The sequence below is a fragment of the Anser brachyrhynchus genome (assembly GCF_964034855.1).
Source record: "Anser brachyrhynchus genome assembly, chromosome: 5".
Classification (NCBI taxonomy): domain Eukaryota; kingdom Metazoa; phylum Chordata; class Aves; order Anseriformes; family Anatidae; genus Anser; species Anser brachyrhynchus.
Genome location: NC_137699.1, coordinates 16,177,733 through 16,191,598, shown reverse-complemented (window position 1 = coordinate 16,191,598; position 13,866 = coordinate 16,177,733). Strand labels below are relative to the sequence as shown.

At 39.4% G+C, this 13,866-nt stretch overlaps 1 protein-coding gene across 2 annotated transcripts in view; it reads right to left on the bottom strand.

The window, feature by feature from the left end:
* LOC308196094 (uncharacterized protein) overlaps nucleotides 1-13,866 on the bottom strand; it is a 596,499-nt gene that overhangs the window by 97,571 nt on the left and 485,062 nt on the right. The window lies entirely within an intron of this gene.

The following is a 13,866-nucleotide window of genomic DNA, read 5'->3' as shown; positions in this document are numbered from 1 at the left end:
GTGAAGGAAAGGAATGAATTTAAAGTCAAATAATGAATAGTTCAGGTGTGGGTGTGTTGTCAATATGAGCACAGTCAGAAATGCCAGGTTCCTAGTTTTTGGTTCTATTTTATCATACATCATACAAAGATGTTGGAGAAGGGATCTTGTAGAGGTCCATAGGGTCCAAAAAATTTCTGCTCTGACTTCTCTGATGCAAGAATTTGTGAATGTGGTATGGTACTTTAAGGACATAGAGTAAATAAAAGTGTATATTTGGGGCACGAACTATTTTTCTTGCAAGATGTGGGTGCTGAATTTTTACACAGGTTCAAAACCTGGATTAATAGTTTCATTGAAGGGAAAACCTGTAACAACAGCTAAATACAGAAAAGGGTAGGTGAAGAAGTTTTAAGTGTAAGTTGTTGAAGTCTGACAAAATGCTCTGGGGAAGTGTTGATATATCTTAGCCCCTGCACTCTTCTGTATGTACATTTGCTGCTGGCTGCTTTTGGAGATCTCCATGTTACTGGCTTGTATGCAACTGTGGATATGGCCATTCTGTTGTAACAGGGTTGAACCTTCCACTCTCCATGTAGAAAGGCAAACACACACATGTTTTTGAGTCATTTTTAACTTGTTCAAGAAATTAATAAGAAATTAAACTCCCTATTTCTCAAAGGCTGCTGTGGAAGTTAGGAGTTGTTTATCAGCCGTTGGACCAAAGGATCTGAAAGTTTTCATTTTCATTAACAATGACTGTCAATATTGCCAACAGTCTTCAAACAGTGTTCTGTAAGGTTTTGTAAGCCATGTAGGAAGTCGGAATACAGCAAACCAAAAAGAAAAACTCACAACCCCAAAACAGAACCTCAGTGAAATAAGAGAGATTTCTATATGCTAGCTGAGATGCAGGAAAAAAAAATATCAAATAGTACTTTTGCCCTCATTGCTCTCCTCAAAAACTTTGAAGCTGCCCATGAATGGGTAGGAATCAAAATGGTAGCAATTACATTAATTTCATTACTAAAGGATCAAGGTCACAACAACAGCAATTACCTGCAATTTCCCATTCCTGCAATTATATTATTATGAAAATGAACACTTGCTAACTACAGCAAAGCTTTCAGGGGCACTAAAGTGAATTCTTTTTCATTTCAGCAGGTTTGCTAATTGTGTCAGGACTTCAGTGTAATATGATTACTATTGCTTTGGTCTCATCAGAACAAGAAATAGTAGATTGGTAGTGCCTGATTCTTCTAGGCCTCATCTATACATAAATTTCATACCAGTATTTAGATTAGAAACACTGTATTTTACTGAAATATTTATACTGCTATAAATCCTAGTACAATAAACCTTGTGGGAGTGAACTGTATTAGCATAGGTGTTTTTATTCTGTTATAATTGGGTCCAAAATAAGCAGTTGTACAGTTCTGCGATACCATGTTATAAGACGCAGAAAAATGTCCCATTTCTGATACACCTGTGTTGGTGGAAGAAATTACCATGTCTGGCTGCTAGTCACTGGAATCGACCAGCAAAATATTATTCATGAGCATTCCTTAAACTACTTTAGGCAAAATCAGCCAGTGTATGTCAGTACAAGAATTTGCCAGCAGTGGCCTGCCTGATTTTGCCTGGGATGAGTCAGGGGTGCCCACACAGGCTGCTCGGCTGCCTGCCCAGTTTGGGTGAGACCTTCAGCATAGGGGCGCTCACAAGCTGCTGGAAACGGCTGCCTCTTTCTTTGGCAGGGAAGAATTTGTCAGTGCATGTCCACAGACTTACAGCTGTTTGGCATTCTAGTGGAAATAAAGCTTTACCCAGACTGGTTTTATGCTGACGGATGCACAGATTCAGTTGAATCTCCTGCTGCGGACAGCCATGGTCTAGAAACCCATTCAAAACATTTTCCAGCCTCGTCTTACAACAAAATATTTCTGCTGTGATAGTGGTAGAATTAGGCTATTCCAGAATTTTAGTCTTCTAATGGCTAGAAACCTTCTTGCTTCCAGCCCAAATTTAGTCATGGCCTGTTTGTAACTCCTTGGCTGTTTACACCCTTTAGCTGTGGCTCTCTTCTCATATTGACATTTATGTCTGAGTTATCTGTAGAAAGCAGTCATATCTCCTCTTAGTTTTTGTTTTACCTGAACCTAACAAGTCAGACCATAAGCTCTGTTCTCCAGCCATCTCCTCCTACTCCTTCCTGAATTGCTTCAGGTTGAGCTCATCGTTCTTCAACATCAGTATCCAGAACTGCATGTAATAAACAAGATTTTTCTTAGTGCTTTTACTACACAAATTTTCCGTGTTCATACTAGAAAAGGTTGTCCTAAAGAATTCTTTTTCACTTTTGCCTTTATTAAGGCTGAATCATTTTAGTGTCTCATTGTTACCCAGTTATCTATAGATAACTCATTTCGATCATGTAGCAGAAACTCTTTTTGCTTCTACACACATGACTTTTTACTCTGTCCTTTTATCTCATGCTTTGGTCCCATCGGTCTTTCAGCTCTTTTGCAATATTTCATATTTTTCCTGTATTGACATTATCTCCCAAACAGTGCTGGCAGTGAATTTCATTAGTACTTTTTTTTCTTTTTTGGTGCCAATATCATTAATGAAAATATTATTTTAAAATTGTATTGGGATTTATATCTGTCCAGTCTCTCCAGGATCACTTGTTGTCTCTGCATTAGCTAGTTCTTAGGATTCGTGGGGAACCATGTTTTTTAACTTATAGTTCAGAAGCCTACCAATGACGTCCAATGAGTGGATTTCCTATAGAGCACTTTTTAAAGAGAAAATATATTTATCTTTACACAAAGAGGTTGTAGTAAAGAAGACAACAATAAAACAACAATGGGAGAAACTACCTGATTTTATAGATACTGAAAGAGGAGTAATTGGAGCTTCTGCTTTTGGAGCTCTGCATTTTCTGAATGTCAAAGATAGTGAGGAGGTGAGGGCTTCTGAAGGTCATTGACAGAAGCTGAAGCTACTAAACATGAATCTAAAAGCAGCCAACCTGGAGTCAATAGGAAGAGAGTAAAGGTGGATGAGCTGTTTATTTGGGGAGGGGAGAGAGGGAGGAGAAGAAAAAGCAAATAATGTGATCAGGACTGTTGGAAGGTATCTGCTGAGCAGCCCTGTGCCTGACCAGTGCAGCTCAGGCAGGCGAACAAACCCATGGATGGACCATGCAGTATGTGTCTGGCTCAATTCTGCAGTTAGGGTTTGTCAAAAATGGTCTCCTGTTGTGTTTCTCACTTTCAGGATGCTCTTGTGCTAGAGGAAGCAAAAATGCCTCTGTGTTCCTTCTGAACACTTATGGATCAGAACCCTAATGATGGATTTTCATTCCCGTATTCACTGGTAATGAGATATTTCATCCTTCATTGTACTACCAATGTGCAAAATATTTCTCTGGAACTTGGAGCTTTTATAAAAATACAGAGTTATGGAATATTTTCTGGGTACTTCATTCCCAACTCTTTTAATTTAATTTAATTTAATTTAATTTTATTTTATTTTATTTTATTTTATTTTATTTTATTTTATTTATTTCATTTTATTATTTATTTTTTAATGTATTATTATGAGTGTAATTCTGGTGGGTGGTGGTAATTTTACAGCCCTGAAAACACAGGCAATAATTTAGGTAAATCTACCATTGTTACCAGTGTATCAGCATTGGGCTAGGTGTTTTGATCTTTTATGGTTTAAGCAAAATCCATAGTATTAATTAATTACTGCAAATATAAGGGTGATAGATGTTGTGGGATAGGACCAAGAAACTGAACTGAATTGCATCAGATAGCAAAGATCATTGAATAGTGTGCCCTCTGATTATAGTGTCACTAAACACATAAGTTGGATTTGAGCCCAGATAATTTGTGTGTTACGTTTGATGCTTAATGACATCTAAATGTCAAGTTGCAGCTTTTTGGTACATATTAGCCAAGTGCATACATTATTTTTTTTCCCTAAATATTTTTTCCACTAGTTCTTTCATATCAGTAGATATTTTCTTCTGAGAAGAGAAGATGAAAACCTGGGAAAAGATATTGTGATGTAGCTTTTAATTAACATGGCAACACAGCATTAGAGAACTCCTCAGTGACTGAGTTAGTGAGGTTATAGCCATAAGAAACAGTTTAGAAAAAATTGAAACTGCCCAATATTGCAGTATTTACCAATTATTTTCACATCTGTAATTAGTGTATGGATAGACCATCTATTGGAGATGTGGAATGACATTCACCATGGCCTAGTAACATCAATAGCCAATAGATAAATCCCTGTCTTTACTGGAGAAAAGTAAAAACTTACCTCTGCATCAAACTTTTTACACGTTTTGTTACATCAAAATAGTGAACCTATAAAAATCCTAGCAGAAGGAAGGAACTGTAGTTTTTTACATTGATATAGCTGCTCGAAGTCTAGTAAAAGTAAAAGGTACCTATGTTTTGTCTCCAATTGGCTTCTATATCAAGATAATTATCTTGATGCTGGAAACACACCTTTACTGCAGGAAAGACGAACCCCAAGAGGGGCTGAATGGTTTAAGAGGGTTTTAAAGTGTGGTTGCAAGTCAAAATCTCATCATTCTTCAAAACTACCTTCCAGTGAAACTGTCAGAGGGGAAGCTATGACTCATGGCGGTGCTGTGTTTGATTCTGGAAGAACAGGATGGTTTCAGTCTATGTACAGTGTCTGGAATCAGGCTATTGCCTACTTAGAATTTGCTCGATGGAAAGGTTTCCAAATGCATTTGGCACAGTGATCTGTATTTGTACCAGAACTAACCAGTTAATAATGATGACATTTACCTATGGCAATTTTCATCTGAAATCTTCTCTCACTCTGTAGCCACTAGCTCCTAAACCTCTGAGTTAGCTATGCATACTCACTTATATTTTGGTACGGGATAAGTTGAGGAATAGATAGCCAGGTAAAACTATGGTTTCCTTTTCAAAATAAATAGGTATGTAGATATGTAGGTATGAAAAAAGCTACTTTGCAAAATTTAATTTGCTTCAAAATTATAGATATTCTGAATTTTCTATGAGGTAGCTTAGGTGAATTTAATACTGTAGACTTTCCTCTAAAGCTGGTCTGATGGAGAGTGAGTTAAGCATAAGCCAGTTTGTATCTTTCATGATCAAATTAATTAAAAAACTTAACTGACAAGAACTACATTTTCAGAATTACACTGTCTTTATAAATATTAATATTTCACCATTAAGTGGATATGGATGACACGTGGATTTGTGACTGGGAGGAAATCCCTCCATTGTAAGAAAATTCCAATCAGACCAGCTTTTATGTAGTGATTTCTGTTATAAATGCTAACACAGTAAAAATCACATTAAAATCTCTAAAAATCCTGTAATTCCAACCCTCTCCCTCTGCATCTTGCACACACAAATTAAGGGAAATAGTCTTGTACCAAACGTGGAAAAATGCAGTAACCCTGCAAATTAGCCACATGCCAAACTACCTCTGTATTGGCCCTGCACAACCATTTTTGACTTCATGTTTGGCTTTGACAACCACAGTATGTAAACTGTGTCTGAAATCTGTAACACTCTTGAATTCTGGATTTGTTGAAGGAGACAAACACTCAATTCTTTCACTGCAGTAGCCTGAATGCTAAAAACCAGGAAACACATCATGTCTTCAATAAGATGTGCCATGAAATAAAACACAATCTTCGTTGTGGCTTAAAAGATTTTTTTTAGGGGCATTTTTGCTGGTATTGGTTGTATGAAAGTTAAATAGAAACGATGTGTTATACTGAAAGGTGCTAATGGTTTATGCCCAGGCTGCTGATTTACAAGCATTCAGACCTTGGTGGAAGATGCTGCTCAGATTAAAGCATTCTTCTTCTCCTGGCATCTAAAGTTTCAAGGCTTCTTTATATTGTAAAGAAACCGTGCAGAAGGTACATGGTCACCTTTCTTTTAAAATCCATGATGTTTCAAAGGGAAGTGTTGAGAACTGAAGGGGAAAGCTTGGAGATGCAAGGCACGACCAAGTATGTCAGACTAGTCTGAAATTAGAGAGAGGAGAATGGGAGAGGTGCCCAAGATGGGATAAAATTCCTTGACCTGTTAAGTTGGTGCCATGTGGCCCTCCTCCACTCCTTTCTGGTTTCTCTGCTGCACAAGGGAATAGGTTTGTATAAAGACACAAGTCTTATAGTCAGATACCTAGCTGTGTGGCACTGAGTTCTCCTGGACAGCAAATCTAAAGAGGCTAAACAGCTTCCTAACCCCTAACAAGGACATAGTTTAAACTTTGGAGGGACAAAAATACTTGCAGGGTTTTCCAACTTACAGCATGTCATTTATATTAAAACAGTAGTTCAAATAAGGGGGTAGTGGTAGAAAGGGTATAAACAAGTCTTCAGATTTCTTGGAGTATAATTTGTCTTTTACACATTACATAAATGAATCAGTAAAAAAAATCTGGCTCAAATACATACAAACACTGATCAGCTTGCTGTATGGGCTAGAGGTAAAAGAATCACACGCAGCCATTCCGCATGTCCTCTGTAATTTATTGCTAGCTAGGTGACAAATTGCACAGTGGCATCCTCTCTTATACCTTTAAAGGCCATCTGCCCCCAGAGCAGCTGCTGATAAAGTCACATCAGTAAAAATGAAAAAGGGGGGCGGGGTGGGGGTTGGGGAAGACATCAGCACGCCCAAAGACTGGATTTGGATAAATAACCCTTTTAGGTTGGATTTCATTTATTTATTTATTTATTTTTTCTGCAATGTCGAGTTATCATTGTATTCAGTTCGCAACACTAATCAACACTAGATAGACAGGAAATCAAACTGCTTAGTGCTCACGGGGTAAACATGAGGATTTGTATCAAACTGCAGCACTTACTTCCTAGCTAAGCCAGATTGTTCCCCTTGAGCTATTTTCAAAATGCATCAGCAAGAACGAGGTTATGTAAAAAGGCCTTAAACCATATGTTACCAGGTTGTACCCACTTACATCAAATACATTAAGACCGATTGTAGATGTCTGTATACTGTGCACAACACTTGCATGAAATGAATTTTTACCAAATAGGGCTGGATAGCCTGTCACTAACTCCTAATGATAGAAGCTGATATATAATGTATGCTGCCTTTGCGTTTTTGCTAATTAAATTACCAGGAAAAAGAATACCTGTACAAAAAACAAACACCTTCCTGGTGTGGGAGAACAAGAGTTCAGTGGATTTATCCCAAATATATTCAGTGGTCTGCACAGAGAGAAATGAAAAAACTAATTTCCAAGATTAAATATGAGCCTGAATTACAAAGTCGATGCTCAGCAGGGCAAGCTAGGACAAGGTTGTGAGACAGTGAAGGTCAAACTGTCTGCTATTTATTTCCTCTTGATGGCTAATGTGAGACATTAGCTAAGGAGTGCTGGCTACTGTTTTATCTGTAATCACTAATGATCAATTGCAAATGGGGTTAAGAGATGGATATGGTCCATTCATATTGCTGGTAAATATTCTATAGTCTACATCCAAGCTGAGTTTATTTTTTAACCCTGATGTAATTCTGTGCACCCTTATTTCCGCCCTGTGCAATGCTTTATGCTATTTTTCTCAAGTTTTACAGGTGATTTGAAAAAATAAATTATTTGGGTTTGATTTTTTTTTTCCTAACCTGTTTATAGGGAACACTAACTTCCACACCTCAGCTGTGTGTTGGATAAAATAATCTCAATTTCTGTGTGTAACACAGGTAGCCAGGACACATCAGCAATCCATTCCTGAGCTAACACTTATTTCTATGGACTTGCCTAGTTGCATGCAGGTGGAGAGAGAGAGCAGCTTTCCCTTGTTTTTTTGTTTTTTTTTTTTCCTTTCTCTCTCCAAATCTTATTCATTTTAGGGTGCTGTCCTTCAAGTGAGCTGTATTTCTTTCCCAGACATATTTCAAAACTTGCAGGATATTGTACACCTGGAAGCACGTGTGAAACAAAGCAGCTTTGGTTTTATTTGGAGCAAATTCATTCAATTCAATTTGCATTAAGTTTGTGATTGCATTAATGTATTGAAATGGAGTGCATTTTGCAGCTTATACATTATGCAGTAGTACCTATAAGGTCAAGAAATATCTGCTTAGCCACTCTGTGCAGAACACCTTTTGGCCTTTATTACAGACAGATATGTGGTCTCCTTAATTAATTAAAAAGTAGCATCTTTGTCTAGCCAATAAGCTAATTAGGTAATGGTATAATTAAAGGGTGAACATTGTATTATTCATCATAAAAATAATTGAATCAAATTAAATGGAAGATAAATCATAAACTGGATTAAAGGGAAAAAGCACCAGGTCATTATATTTAGGCTAGATTTTGACACTTTTGTATGTGACCTCCCTCCACAGGCAGCCCCCATAGGCTTCAGAATGGCTGCTGATGAAGACAAAGAAAACAGGCAATATGAGGTTGGGTATACTGCATACAGCTAGATGCAGAGGTACCTGATATCTCTGAAGTCCATTCTTACTGTCAGGACTGAGCTTGAAACCACCCCTAAAAACACTGAAAGAATAGGTTGCTGTTAAGCACAAATCCTTTCCTGTACATCTCAAAAAACCTCCTCTGCTGTTAAAAAGGGGGAATAAAGTACAGTAGAAGATGTATTCATTTTCCAAAAGCAAAGAGAAGCTGCTAAGGGAAATAAAATAATGACTTGCAGGAATTAGTATGTTTAAAATGGTTTCATTTTAGTTTTGGGTTTTGTGGTTTATTCAAATGAAGCCTATTTATATGATTAGTTTTTCTAGCAGGTTTTCCAATGAAACTGTTAAATCATTTTCAGAGATGAAGAGAGGCAGCATTTTCAGTGGAAATGGTAGCTCCTGAGCACCATGCTAGTAAAATACAGGGTACTGCTCAATATCACTAACTGTGTCACAGTTTTGCTGTCGAAAGGGATATGAATATGACACAAAACAGTCCATTCCTGTCTGACATGAACTGACCTTCCAGCTTCTAGACACATCTTTGCAGACAGTCTTAAGGAGATTCAGTGGTGATTAGCAAAACCTTTTTAATTGGCTATTTAGCTGAGACATTCAAGCATCCCTAGAATATAAGGATATTTTCTGAGAGAACTTCTCAAATGTAGAATTAATTCTGAAGCTCAGCTGAGTATAACCTGGAGATTTTGATGATCAGTGCATGAGGCCAACTATTTCTGCTAAAACCTGCATGGGATGGCTTGAGTTCAGGCTAATTTAGGAAGGAAACTGTAGCAGGTGGGAGAAAAGTTCTGTGGCAGCAATGGGAAATTTTAACTAGTGGATTTGTCTTCATTCTTATAGGAAAGAAATGACATTTTTGGTGTCATTTAGCTTATAGATGTTATATATAAGGTTATCTGTTTGTTATTTTAGAACTTGGGAAAAGATGATCATAAAATGGAAGATGGCCAACACTCAGCTAGTTTCTGGTCTGTCACAGAACAAAAAGCTGGAAAGACACTTTCAGGAACAGGGCTAAGGATGATTTTACATGTGGAGCAAAACCTCTTGGTGAAAAAGAAAGGCCAAAGATATGTAAAATGTGTCAACTTTAGCTACAGCAGGGAAAGTAACATTAATTTTCCAGTAAATTTATTTTTTTCTTTAGAAGAAATGAGTAGTCATCTCTGGGTGACCATGCAGGTAGAATATCTCAGTGCTTGTGAAAATTGCACATTCTATTGTACTTTTTAATATTATTAATATATATGATAAATCACATCCTGTCTATGGACACTAATGACTTGGACATTGCATGTCTTGTATGTATATATATGTACACTTGGTACTTCTTTCTTTCATATGGAGACATAGCAGTTAAACTGCATATAATATGCTACCAACAATTATGAGTTTGTGTTAACTGAATCTCCTATCTAGCTTAAGCTGAATCTCCTATCTAGCTTAAGCACTTCTTCCAAGCTCAGGATCGGTGCATCCCTAAGAGTAGGAAATCAGGGAAGGGGGGTAGGAAAGCTGCATGGATGAGCAAGGAGCTCATCGATAAGATCAAAAGGAAGAGGAAGGTCTATGAAATGTGGAAAAAGGGCCTGTCCTCTTGGGAGGAGTATAGAAGTGTTGTCAGGGCCTGCAGGGACGCGACGAGGAAGGCTAATGCCCACCTAGAGATGAGGCTTGCAAAAGAGATAAAAGATAATAAGAAGGGTTTTTTAAATATGTAAACAGTAAAAGGAAGACTAGGGATAATGTGGGTCCCTTACTGAACGAGGGGGGTGTCCTGGTAACGGGAGACGCCGAGAAGGTGGAGATACTGAATGCTTTCTTTGCTTCAGTCTTTGCTTCAAGGACTCCCCCCCAGGACTCCTCGACCCTGGTGGGGGGAGAAAGGGGCTGGGAAATGGAGGGCTCCACCCTGGTTTATGAGGGAGTGGTTTGGGAGTGTCTGAGTGGGCTCAATGCACACAAATCCATGGGTCCCGATGGGATGCATCCACGTGTGCTAAGGGAGTTGACAGAGGTGATCGCCGAACCGCTCTCTATCATCTTTGAAAGGTCCTGGAGAACAGGAGAGGTGCCTGAAGATTGGAGGATAGCCAATGTCACTCCGGTCTTGAAGAAGGGCAAGAAGGAGGATCCGGGAAACTACAGGCCAGCCAGTCTCACCTCTGTCCCTGGGAAGGTGTTGGAACAGCTTGTTCTGGACACCATCTCCAAGCAATTGGAAGAGAAGAATGTTATGAGGAGTAAGTCAGCATGGATTCACCAAGGGGAAGTCATGCTCGACCAGCCTTGTTGCCTTCTATGATGGCATCACCAGCTGGGTAGATGGGGGGAGAGCAGTGGATGTCATCTACCTTGACTTTAGCAAGGCTTTCGATACTGTCTCCCACGACATCCTGCTAGCAAAGCTGAGAAAGTGTGGGATAGAGGAGTGGACAGTAAGGTGGGTTGAGAACTGGCTGACTGGCCAAGCTCAGAGGGTGGTGACTGACGGCGCAGAGTCCGGCTGAAGACCTGTGACTAGCAGCGTTCCCCAGGGGTCGGTGCTGGGTCCGCTCTTGTTCAACATCTTCATCGACAACCTTGATGAGGGAATAGTGTCTGCCCTCAGCAAGTACGCCAATGACACAAAGCTGGGAAGAGTGGCCGACATGCCAGAAGGCTGTGCTGCCATTCAGCAAGACCTGGACAGGCTGGAGAGATGGGCAGGAAGAAACCAAATGAGGTTTAATAAGAGCAAGTGTAGAGTCCTGCACCTGGGAAGGAACAACCGGACGTATCAGCACAGGCTGGGGGATGACCTGCTGGAGAGGAGCTCTGAGGAGAAGGACCTGGGGGTCCTGGTGGATGACAGGTTGACCATGAGCCAGCAGTGTGCCCTCGTGGCCAAGAGGGCCAATGGGATCCTGACGTGCATTAAAAGGAGCGTGGCCAGCAGGTCAAGGGATGTGATCTTCCCCCTCTACTCTGCCCTGGTCAGGCTTCAGCTGGAGTACTGTGTCCAGTTCTGGGCTCCCCGGTACAAAAAAGACAGGGATCTCCTGGAAAAAGTCCAGCGGAGGGCCACAAAGATGATACGGGGCCTAGAGCATCTTTCCTATGAAGAAAGGCTGAGAGACCTGGGTCTGTTCAGCCTGGAGAAAGGAAGACTGAGAGGGGATCTCATCAATGTGTATAAACACCTGAGGTGTGGGAGACAGAGGGATTTGGCCAACCTCTTCTCAGTGGTTTGTGGGGACAGGACAAGGGGTAATGGCCAGAAGATGGAACACAGGAAGTTCCGCACCAACATGAGAAAGAACTTCCCGGTGAGGGTGACGGAGCACTGGAACAGGCTGCCCAGGGAGGTTGTGGAGTCTCCTTCTCTGGAGATATTCAAGGCCCGTCTGGACGCCTACCTGGGCAGCCTGCTCTAAGGAACCTGCTTTGGCAGGGGTGTTGGACCTGATGATATTTCAAGGTCCCTTCCAACCCCTTCAATTCTGTGATTCTGTGATTCTGTGATTCTGGAGTATGTTTTTGTAGGGTGTATTACAATATCCAAATAACTACACAGTGCAGCATAAATACAACATCAATAGGCTCTGACTATTATTTGTGATGATATTTAGGAAGAATGTTATTTCCCTGGGAGTTATTACAGTGAGTGTCATGGATTGAGAGAATGTCTGGCCCAGTTTGATGAAATTCAGAATAAATGTAACTTCTGTTCTTTTCAAGTTTTACTTTTTTTTTTTTTTAATTTAATTTTACAACTGATACACTCTATCAGCTTGATCATGCCTATTTCCTTTGCTGTGCTTTTCCTTGCTGCTATTTTTGTCTTCTACATGTAGATTATGGTCTCATCCAGGCAAGACTGAGTGTCTTATTCTGTGTTTGTAAAGTGCTTAGTGCAATGGGGCTCCTTTGAAGGAAAAAAATAATATGAAGTCTAAGAAAATTCAGTAGTTCATAGAGACCTGCCTGACACAAAAAAGCTCAGATGCTCTTCAGGTCTATACTTAGTTTATGCACAGTGGCTCCTGCTATTCCATAGCTCTTTGTTTCCCAGACACATTAGTCCTCCTTAAGATATGCATGATCTCTGGAGCGTATAGCAGCCTCTACCTATTTTTACATTTCCACATGCCTTTATTTTTATATGATATATATTTTACAGTTCCTATTGTACCTTTTGTTTTGAAAATGGGCCCTATGTGCAGGTGAACTGTACACTAATGAGAACCAAACTACTCATAATCTTGCTTCTCTGACTTAAAATAGATTGCATAAATCCTGGCTGAAATCAACATGCACTCAACATTTCTTCTTGTATAGTAGGTGACTTTTCATACAATAATCTTCTTTAATGGAAAGATATAATGGTAACTTATCTTACAGAATGACAGGTAAATTTTACTGTAAAAAAATCAATTTCCTTCCTCCAGTATTTCTTTTAATAATTTTGAACATCATATAACTTAGCAAGAAATGGTCTAAGCCACTGTGATTAACATGCAAAGCTGTTTCTTAACAGTATTCACTCATTTTAAAAATGACACTGAGAGCTTAGAGGCCCTTGTTCTTAATTTTTAAACCCACTAATTTCATTGTGTCTGACACAAAGCAGAACATCTTTGCCATAATTACTGTATAAGTTATTTTTTTTCCACAAAGTTGTAATTTTCCTAAAATAAGCTGGACTGCTTCAATTATGTAAATCAAATATCTAGAGAATATAATGTCTGCATTGGAGAAACACAATAGAACTTAACAGGAAGCTAGCAGAGAGAGGGAGAGAGGGAGAGAGGGATGGGAAGGCAAAAGCCCAAATGAGGATGTTTTTTTCAATTAGAACTGCAGCAAATTCTCTGCCCTGCTGGTAAACTGGCTCCTACAGCTCCTCACTCTGCCAGGTTTGCTCTTCCCTTGATGCCAGAGTGCGACCATTAAGATTGGCAGGAAGTCTAGGCTAAAATGAAAGCTAGTGTGCCGAGTTCAAGAGTGGTCGAAAAAAGCCTATGGTTTGCTGCTGGTATTGTTATTAGTGTGTACTTGTATTCAAGCAAATATACAGGCAGTTGTGCCTAAAAGAGCCAAGGAGCTTATGATCCAAAATTACGTGATCCAAAATACGTGACACATTTCAAGCTGTAGGAGGTGAAACAATGACTAGGAGACAGAAAAAGGCCATAGTAATGGTTAAAAACTGTGTAAGTACTCAGAACTGACAGCAAGTATGAAATGGCTGAGTCTAGGTGGTTTTGATCCTGAAAGTCCTGAGAACAGCTGACTCTTTCATACATATATCTATGTGACCTCTATAAATCTTATAAACGTGACTCCTATAAATCTATAAATGTGACTTCTGTAAATCCCCACCTTTCAT